Source organism: Cetorhinus maximus, unplaced genomic scaffold (genome assembly GCF_964194155.1).
Source record: "Cetorhinus maximus unplaced genomic scaffold, sCetMax3.hap1.1 HAP1_SCAFFOLD_235, whole genome shotgun sequence".
Lineage (NCBI taxonomy): Eukaryota > Metazoa > Chordata > Chondrichthyes > Lamniformes > Cetorhinidae > Cetorhinus > Cetorhinus maximus.
The window spans coordinates 447,230-455,298 of record NW_027596199.1 but is presented as its reverse complement, the minus strand read 5'-3'; positions in this window follow the sequence as shown (position 1 = coordinate 455,298).

Sequence of the window (8,069 nt, the reverse complement as noted above, 5' to 3'; positions counted from 1 at the left end):
TTTCTGTCAATGGGGATATTTCCTTTGAAGCATTTCATTGTCTTGGGAAATTTACAGTAAACGGCTCCTTCAAAAGACATAATTAAAATTCACTCTTTAATCATCCAAATCCTTTTGCCCATTCAGACTCCCTGGCCCTACATCCTATTGTTTCAAAGCTAACTTACATTTCACAATGTAGGAATGTGTGAATGCAAACACTTTTTTAACACGTTTCCACAATACTAAGGCTCACACTATTCAGGGTGAAATTTTCAAGACAACATTCATCAACTGACAGATTTCCAGCTCCAGCTAATTGTAGATTTTTATTTTTAATTTTGGGATAACAGGACTCAAATTGTACGGCATCCCAGTGTGAGATTTAAACTCCTGTTTATTTCAATCTTTAGCTCAGGAATTCACATTAAAACATGCAGAGAATTGAAACCTTCCTCATACAGTTGCCTGTTTGTTCCAGTGTTGGTATATTCCCTCTTTCTCTTGCGTTTTCACTTGTCTGAAGAAATTGCATTGTTGACTTTGGATAATCATCCCTTTCCCATGAAAATGTAAACTGCTGGGAAACTGCAACAGACACAATCTTATGCAGTGATCAAAATCCAGCACCTTTATTCATCAATCCCATTTCCTATCTCTGTAGAAACTCCCTTCCACTGACAGATTCTGAGATCCATACTCAATCTCAAAAACCACCACAGAAAAGTGACTGCTTATTTTAAACAGTGAATCTGAACTATTTGAAGTTCTGACTCAGTCACAGAATCGCAGAAATTTTGACTCTGTGGGATGAAAATTATCAGAATAACTTTGCAACATACAGGAAACCTGTAGTGACCGGAGGATACTTGTCTGTTCAACAGGGATTCGATAAGATGCCTCACAAAGCTTGTTAATCAGGACAAGAGCTCATACATTCCCCTAATCTCCCCACACAGTTCCTCTCAGGATTTGACAATTTGATCAAGTCACCCCTGATGCTACTAAATTTCAGGGAATACAACCCGAGTTTGTGCAATCTCACTTTGCAATTTAACCCTTGGAATCCAGGTCTCATTCTGGCAAAGCTGTGATGCACTCGAACTGTCTAAAATGTCCCTGGAGTGTCGGATTAACCCGGGTCACTCACATATACCCAGGTCAGGTTCAAGACTCACCTGTCTCACTCGCTGAGACGCTCCTGTACCACTGGCCTTATTGTAGTTGGATGCCGCATTGGGAGCAGGACAGGTAGACGGGATTAGGATGACTGCTCATGTGGAGGGTAAACACGAGGAATCTATCAGAGAATCAGAACAGACCAGGGAGAATCAAACAAGGAAACTGATGTTCAATTTATTAGGCCTGATTTGTGGATTGTTTTTGTTTTGGGCGAGAAAGTTGCCAACAAACACTCCCAGAATGGATGCAGCAGGGGCTAGATACAGAGAAAAGCTCCCTCGATACTGTCCCCATCAAACACTCCCAGGACGGGAACAGGACAGGGTCAGATACAGAGTAAAGCTACCTCTACACTTTCCCCATCAAACACTCCCAGGGCAGGAAAAGCACTGGGTTAGATAGAGAGTAAAGCTCCCTCTACACTGTCTCCATCAAACACTCTCAGGTCTGGTACAGCACAGGGTTAGATACAGTGTAAACCTCCCTCTATGCTCTCCCCATCAAACACTCCCAGGACTGGTACAGCACGGGGTTAGATACAGAGTAAAGCTGCCCCTACACTGTGGCCATCATACACTCCCAGGGCAGGTACAGCACCGGGTTAGATACCGAGTAAAGCGCCCCCTACACTGTGCCCAACATACACACCCAGGGCAGGTAGAGCACGGGGTTATATACAGAGTAAATTTCCCTCTAATCTGTCCCCATCAAACGCTCCCAGGACAGGTACAGCACGGGGTTAGATACAGAGTAAAGCTCCCTCTACACTGTCCCCATCAAGCACTCCCAGGTCCGGTACAGCACAGGGTTAGATACAGTGTAAACCTCCCTCTATACTCTCCCCATCAAACACTCCCAGGTCTGGTACAGCAAGGGGTTAGATTCAGAGTAAAGCTCCCTCTGCACTATCGCCATCAAACACTCCCAGGACTGGTACAGCACGGGGTTAGATACAGAGTAACGCTCCCTCTATACTGTCCCCATCAAACACTCCCAGGACTGGTACAGCACGGGGTTAGATACAGAGTAAAGCTCTCCCTACACTGTGCCCATCGCACACTACCAGGGCAGGTACAGCACGGGGTTAGATACAGTCTAAATATCCCTCTAAGCTGTCCCCATCAAACACTCCCAGGACAGGTGCAGCACAGAGTTAGATACAGAGTAAAGCTCAGTCTAAACTGTCCCCATCAAGCACACACATGGCAGGTACAGGACAGAGTTAGATGCAGAGTAAGTCTACCTTACACCGTCCGCATCAAACACTCCCAGGGCAGATACAGTAGAAGGTTTGCTACAGAGTAAATCTTCCTCTGCACTGTCCCCATCAAACTCTCCCAGGTCAGGTACAGCACGGGGTTAGGTACAGAGTTAAACTTCCTCGATAATGTCCCCATCAAACACTCCCAGGACAGGTACAGCACAGGGTTAGATGCAGAGAAAATTTCCCTCTATAATGTATCCATCTAAAATTCCCAGTACAGGTACACCACAGGGTTAGATACAGAGTAAAGCTCCCTCGATACTGTACCCATCAAACACTCCCAGGACAGGTACAGCACGGGGTTAGATACAGAGTAAAGCTCCCTCGATACTGTCCCCATCAAACACTCCCAGGACAGGTACAGCACGGGGTTAGATGTAGAGAAAAGTTCCTTCGATAATGTATCCATCTAAAATTCCCAGTACAGGTACAGCACGGGGTTAGATACAGAGTAAAGCTCCCTCGATACTGTACCCATCAAACACTCCGAGGACTAGTACAGCCCGGGGTTAGAAACGGAGAAAAACTCCCCCTACACTGTGCCCATCAGACACTGTCACGGCAGTTACAGCACAGGGATAGATACAGAGTAAATCTCCCTTTAACCTGTCCCCATCTAAAACTACCAGGACTGGTACTGCCCGGGGTAATATTCAGAGTAAAGCTCCCTCTACACAGTCCCCATGAAGCACTCCCAGGGCAGGTACAGGACAGGGTTATATACAGAGTAAAGCTCACTCTAAACTGTCCCCATCAAACCCTCCCAGGACAGGTACAGCACGGGGTAGATACAGAGTAAAGCTCCCTCTACACCGTCCCCATCAAACACTCCCAGTGCAGGTACATTACGGGGTTAGATACAGAGTAAAACTTCCTCTACACTGTCCCCATCAAACACTCCCAGGACAGGTACAGCACAGGGTTAGATACAGAGTAAAGCTCCCTTTACACGGTCCCCATCAAACACTCCCAGTGCCGGTACATTAGGGGGTTAGATACAGAGTAAAACTTCCTCTACACAGTCCCCATCAAACAATCCCAGGACAGGTACAGCACGGTGTTAGATACAGAGTAAATCTCCCACTACACCGTCCCCATCAAACACCTCCAGGCCAGGTACAGCACGGGTTTATATACAGAATAAAGGTCCCACTGCACTGTCATCATCAAACACTCCCAGGGCAAGTACAGCACTGGGATAGATACAGAGTAAAGCTCCCTCGATACTGTCCCCATCAAACACTCCCACGACGGGAACAAGACAGGGTCAGATACAGAGTAAAGCTACCTTTACACTTTCCCCATCAAACACTCCCAGGGCAGGAAAAGCACTGGGTTAGATACAGAGTAAAGCTCCCTCTACACTGTCTCCATCAAACACTCCCAGGTCCCCTACAGCACAGGGTTAGATAAATTGTAAACCTCACTCTATACTCCCCCCATCAAACACTCCAAGGACTGGTACAGCACGGGGTTAGATACAGAGTAAAGCTGCCCCTACACTGTGGCCATCATACACTCCCAGGGCAGGTACAGCACGGGGTTAGATAAAGAGTAAAGCTCCCTCTAATCTGTCCCCATCAAACACTCCCAGGACAGGTACAGCACGGGGTTAGATACAGAGTAAAGCTCCCTCTACACTGTCCCCATCAAACTCTCCCAGGTCCGGTACAGCACAGGGTTAGATACACTGTAAACCTCCCTCTATACTCTCGCCATCAAACACTCCCAGGACTGGTACATCAAGGGGTTAGATACAGAGTAAATCACCCACTACACTATCGCCATCAAACACTCATAGGACTGGTACAGCACGGGGTTAGATACAGAGTAAAGCTCCCTCTACACTGTCCCCATCAAACACTCCCAGGACTGGTACAGCACGGGGTTAGATACAGAGTAAAGCTCCCCCTACACTCTGCCCATCGTACACTCCGAGGGCAGGTACAGCACGGGGTTAGATACAGTCTAAATTTTCCTCTAAGCTGTCCCCATCAAACACTCCCAGGACTGGTGCAGCACAGAGTTAGATACAGAGTAAAGCTCAGTCTTCACTTCCCCATCAAGCACTCACAGGGCAGGTACAGGACAGGGTTTGATACAGAGTAAAGCTTCCTCTACACTGTCCCCATCAAACTCTCGCAGGACAGGTACAGAACGGTGTTAGGTACAGAGTTAAACTTCCTCGATACTGTCCCCATCAAACACTCCCAGGACAGGTACAGCACAGGGTTAGATGCAGAGAAAATTTCCCTCTATAATGTATCCATCTAAAATTCCAAGTACAGGTACACGACAGGGTTAGATATAGAGTAAAGCTTCCTCGATACTGTACCCATCAAACACTCCCAGGACAGGTACAGCACGGTGTTAGATACAGAGTAAAGCTCCCTCGATACTGTCCCCATCAAACACTCCCAGGGCAGGTACAGCACGGTGTTAGATGCAGAGAAAAGTTCCTTCGATAATGTATCCATCTAAAATTCCCAGTACAGGTACAGCACGGGGTTAGATACAGAGTAAAGCTCCCTCGATACTGTACCCATCAAACACTCCCAGGACTCGTACAGCCCGGGGTTAGAAACAGAGAAAAACTCCCTCTACACTGTCCCATCATACACTCCCACGGCAGTTACAGCACAGGGTTAGATACAGAGTAAATCTCCCAATAACCTGTCCCCATCTAAAACTCCCAGGACTGGTACTGCCCGGGGTAAGATTCAGAGTAAAGCTCCCTCTACACAGTCCCCATGAAGCACTCCCAGGGCAGGTACAGGACAGGGTTATATACAGAGAAACGCTCATTCTAAACTGTCCCCATCAAACTCTCCCAGGACAGGTACATTAAGGGGTTAGATACAGAGTAAAACTTCCTCTACACTGTCCCCATCAAACACTCCCAGGACAGGTACAGCACGGTGTTAGATACAGAGTAAATCTCCCACTACACCATCCCCATCAAACACTCCCAGGCCAGGTACAGCACGGGTTTAGATACAGAATTAAGGTCCCACTGCACTGTCATCATCAAACACTCACAGGGCACGTACAGCACTGGGTTAGATACAGAGTAAAGCTCCCTCAATACTGTCCCCATCAAACACTCCCAGGACAGGTACAGCACAGGGTTTGATACAAGGTGAAGCTCCCTCTGCACTGTTCCCATAAAACACTCCCTGGACAGGGACAGAACAAGGTTAGATAAACAGTAAAGCTCCCTCTATACTGTCCCCATCAAACACTCCCAGGACAGGAACAGGACAGGGTTAGATACAGAGTAAAGCTCCCTCTACAGTGTCTCAATCAAACACTACCAGGTCCGCTACAGCACGGGGTTAGATACAGAGTAAAGCTCCCTCTACACCATCCCCATCAAACACTCCCAGTGCAGGTACATTACGGGGTTAGATACAGAATAAAACTTCCTCTACACTGTCCCCACCAAACATTCCCAGGACAGGTACAGCACGGTGTTAGATACAGAGTAAATCTCCCACTACACCGTCCCCATCAAACACTCCCAGGCCAGGTACAGCACGGGTTTATATACAGAATAAAGTTCACACTGCACTGTCATCATCAAACACTCCCAGGGCACGTACAGCACTAGGTTAGATAAAGAGTAAAGCTCCCTCTATACTGTCCCCATCAATCACTCCCAGGACAGGTACAGCACAGGGTTAGATACAGAGCAAAGCTCCCTCTGCACTGTCCCCTTCAAACACTCCCTGGACAGGAACAGAACTGGGTAAGATACAGAGTAAAGCTCCCTCGATACTGGCCCCATTAAACACTCCCACGACGGGAACATTACAGGGTCAGATACAGAGAAAAGCTTCCTCTACACTTTCCCCATCAAACACTCCCAGGGCAGGAAAAGCACTGGGTGAGATACTGAGTAAAGCTCCCTCTACACTGTCTCCATCAAACACTCCCAGGTCCCCTACAGCACAGGGTTAGATACAGTGTATACCTCCCTCAATACTCTCCCCATCAAACACTCCCAGGACTGGTACAGCACGGGGTTAGATACAGAGTAATGCTCCCCCTACACTGTGCCCATCGTACACTCCCAGGGCAGGTACTGCACGGGTTTAGATACAGTGTAAAACTCCCTCTATACTCTCCCCATCTAACACTCCCAGGACTGGTACAGCACGGGGTTAGATAGAGAGTAAAGCTCCCTCTACACTATCGCCATCAAACACTCCCAGGACTGGTACAGCACGGGGTTAGATTCAGAGTAAAGCTCCCTCTATACTGTCCCCATCAAACACTCCCAGGACTGGTACAGCACGGGGATAGATACAGAGTAAAGCTCCCCCTACACTGTGCCCATCGTGCACTCCCAGGGCAGGTACAGCACGGGGTTGGATACAGTCTAAATTTACCTCTAAGCTGTCCCCATCAAACACTCCCAGGACTGGTGCAGCACGGGGTTAGATACAGAGTAAAGCTCCCTCGATTCTGTACCCATCAAACACTCCCAGGACTAGTACAGCCCGGTGTTAGAAACAGAGAAAAACTCCCCCTACACTGTGACCATCATACACTCCCATGGCAGTTACAGCTCAGGGTTAGATACAGAGTAAATCTCCCTCTAACCTGTCCCCATCTAAAACTCCCAGGACTGGTACTGCCCGGGGTAACATTCAGAGTAATGCTCCCTCTACACAGTCCCCATGAAGCACTCCCAGGGCAGGTACAGGACAGGGTTATATACAGAGTAAAGCTCATTCTAAACTGTCCCCATCAAACCCTCCCAGTACAGGTACAGCACGGGGTTAGATACAGAGTAAAGGTCCCTCTACACCGTCCCCATCAAACACTCCCAGTGCAGGTACATTACGGGGTTAGATACAGAGTAAAACTTCCTCTACACTGTCCCCATCAAACACTCCCAGGACAGTTACAGCACGGTGTGAGATACAGGGTAAATCTCCCACTACACCGTCCCCATCAAACACTCCCAGGCCAGGTACAGCACTGGTTTAGATACAGAATAAATGTCCCACTGCACTGTCATCATCAAACACTCCCAGGGAAGGTACAGCACTGGGTTAGATAAAGATTAAAGCTCCCTCTATACTGTCCCCATAAAACACTCCCAGGACAGGTACAGCACAGGGTTTGATACAAGGTAAAGCTCCCTCTGCACTCTTCCCATAAAACACACTCTGGACAGGAACAGAACAGGGTTAGATACAGATTAAAGCTCCCTCTATACTGTCCCCATCAAACACTCCCAGGACAGGAACAGGACAGGGTTAGATACAGAGTAAAGCTACCTCTACACTTTCCCCATCAAACACTCCCAGGCCCCCTACAGCACAGGGTTAGATACAGTGTAAATCTCCCTCTATACTCTCCCCATCAAACACTCACAGGACTGGCACAGCACGGGGTTAGATACTGAGAAAATCTCCCTCTAACCTGTCCGCATCAAACACTCCCAGGACTGGTAGTGCCCGGGGTAAGATTCAGAGTAAAGCTCCCTCTACACTGTCCCCATGAAGCACTCCCAGGGCAGGTACAGGACAGGTTTATATACAGAGTAAAGCTCCCTCTAAACTGTCCCCTTCAAACCCTCCCTGGACAGGTACAGCACGGGGTTAGATACAGAGTAAAGCTCCCTTTACACGGT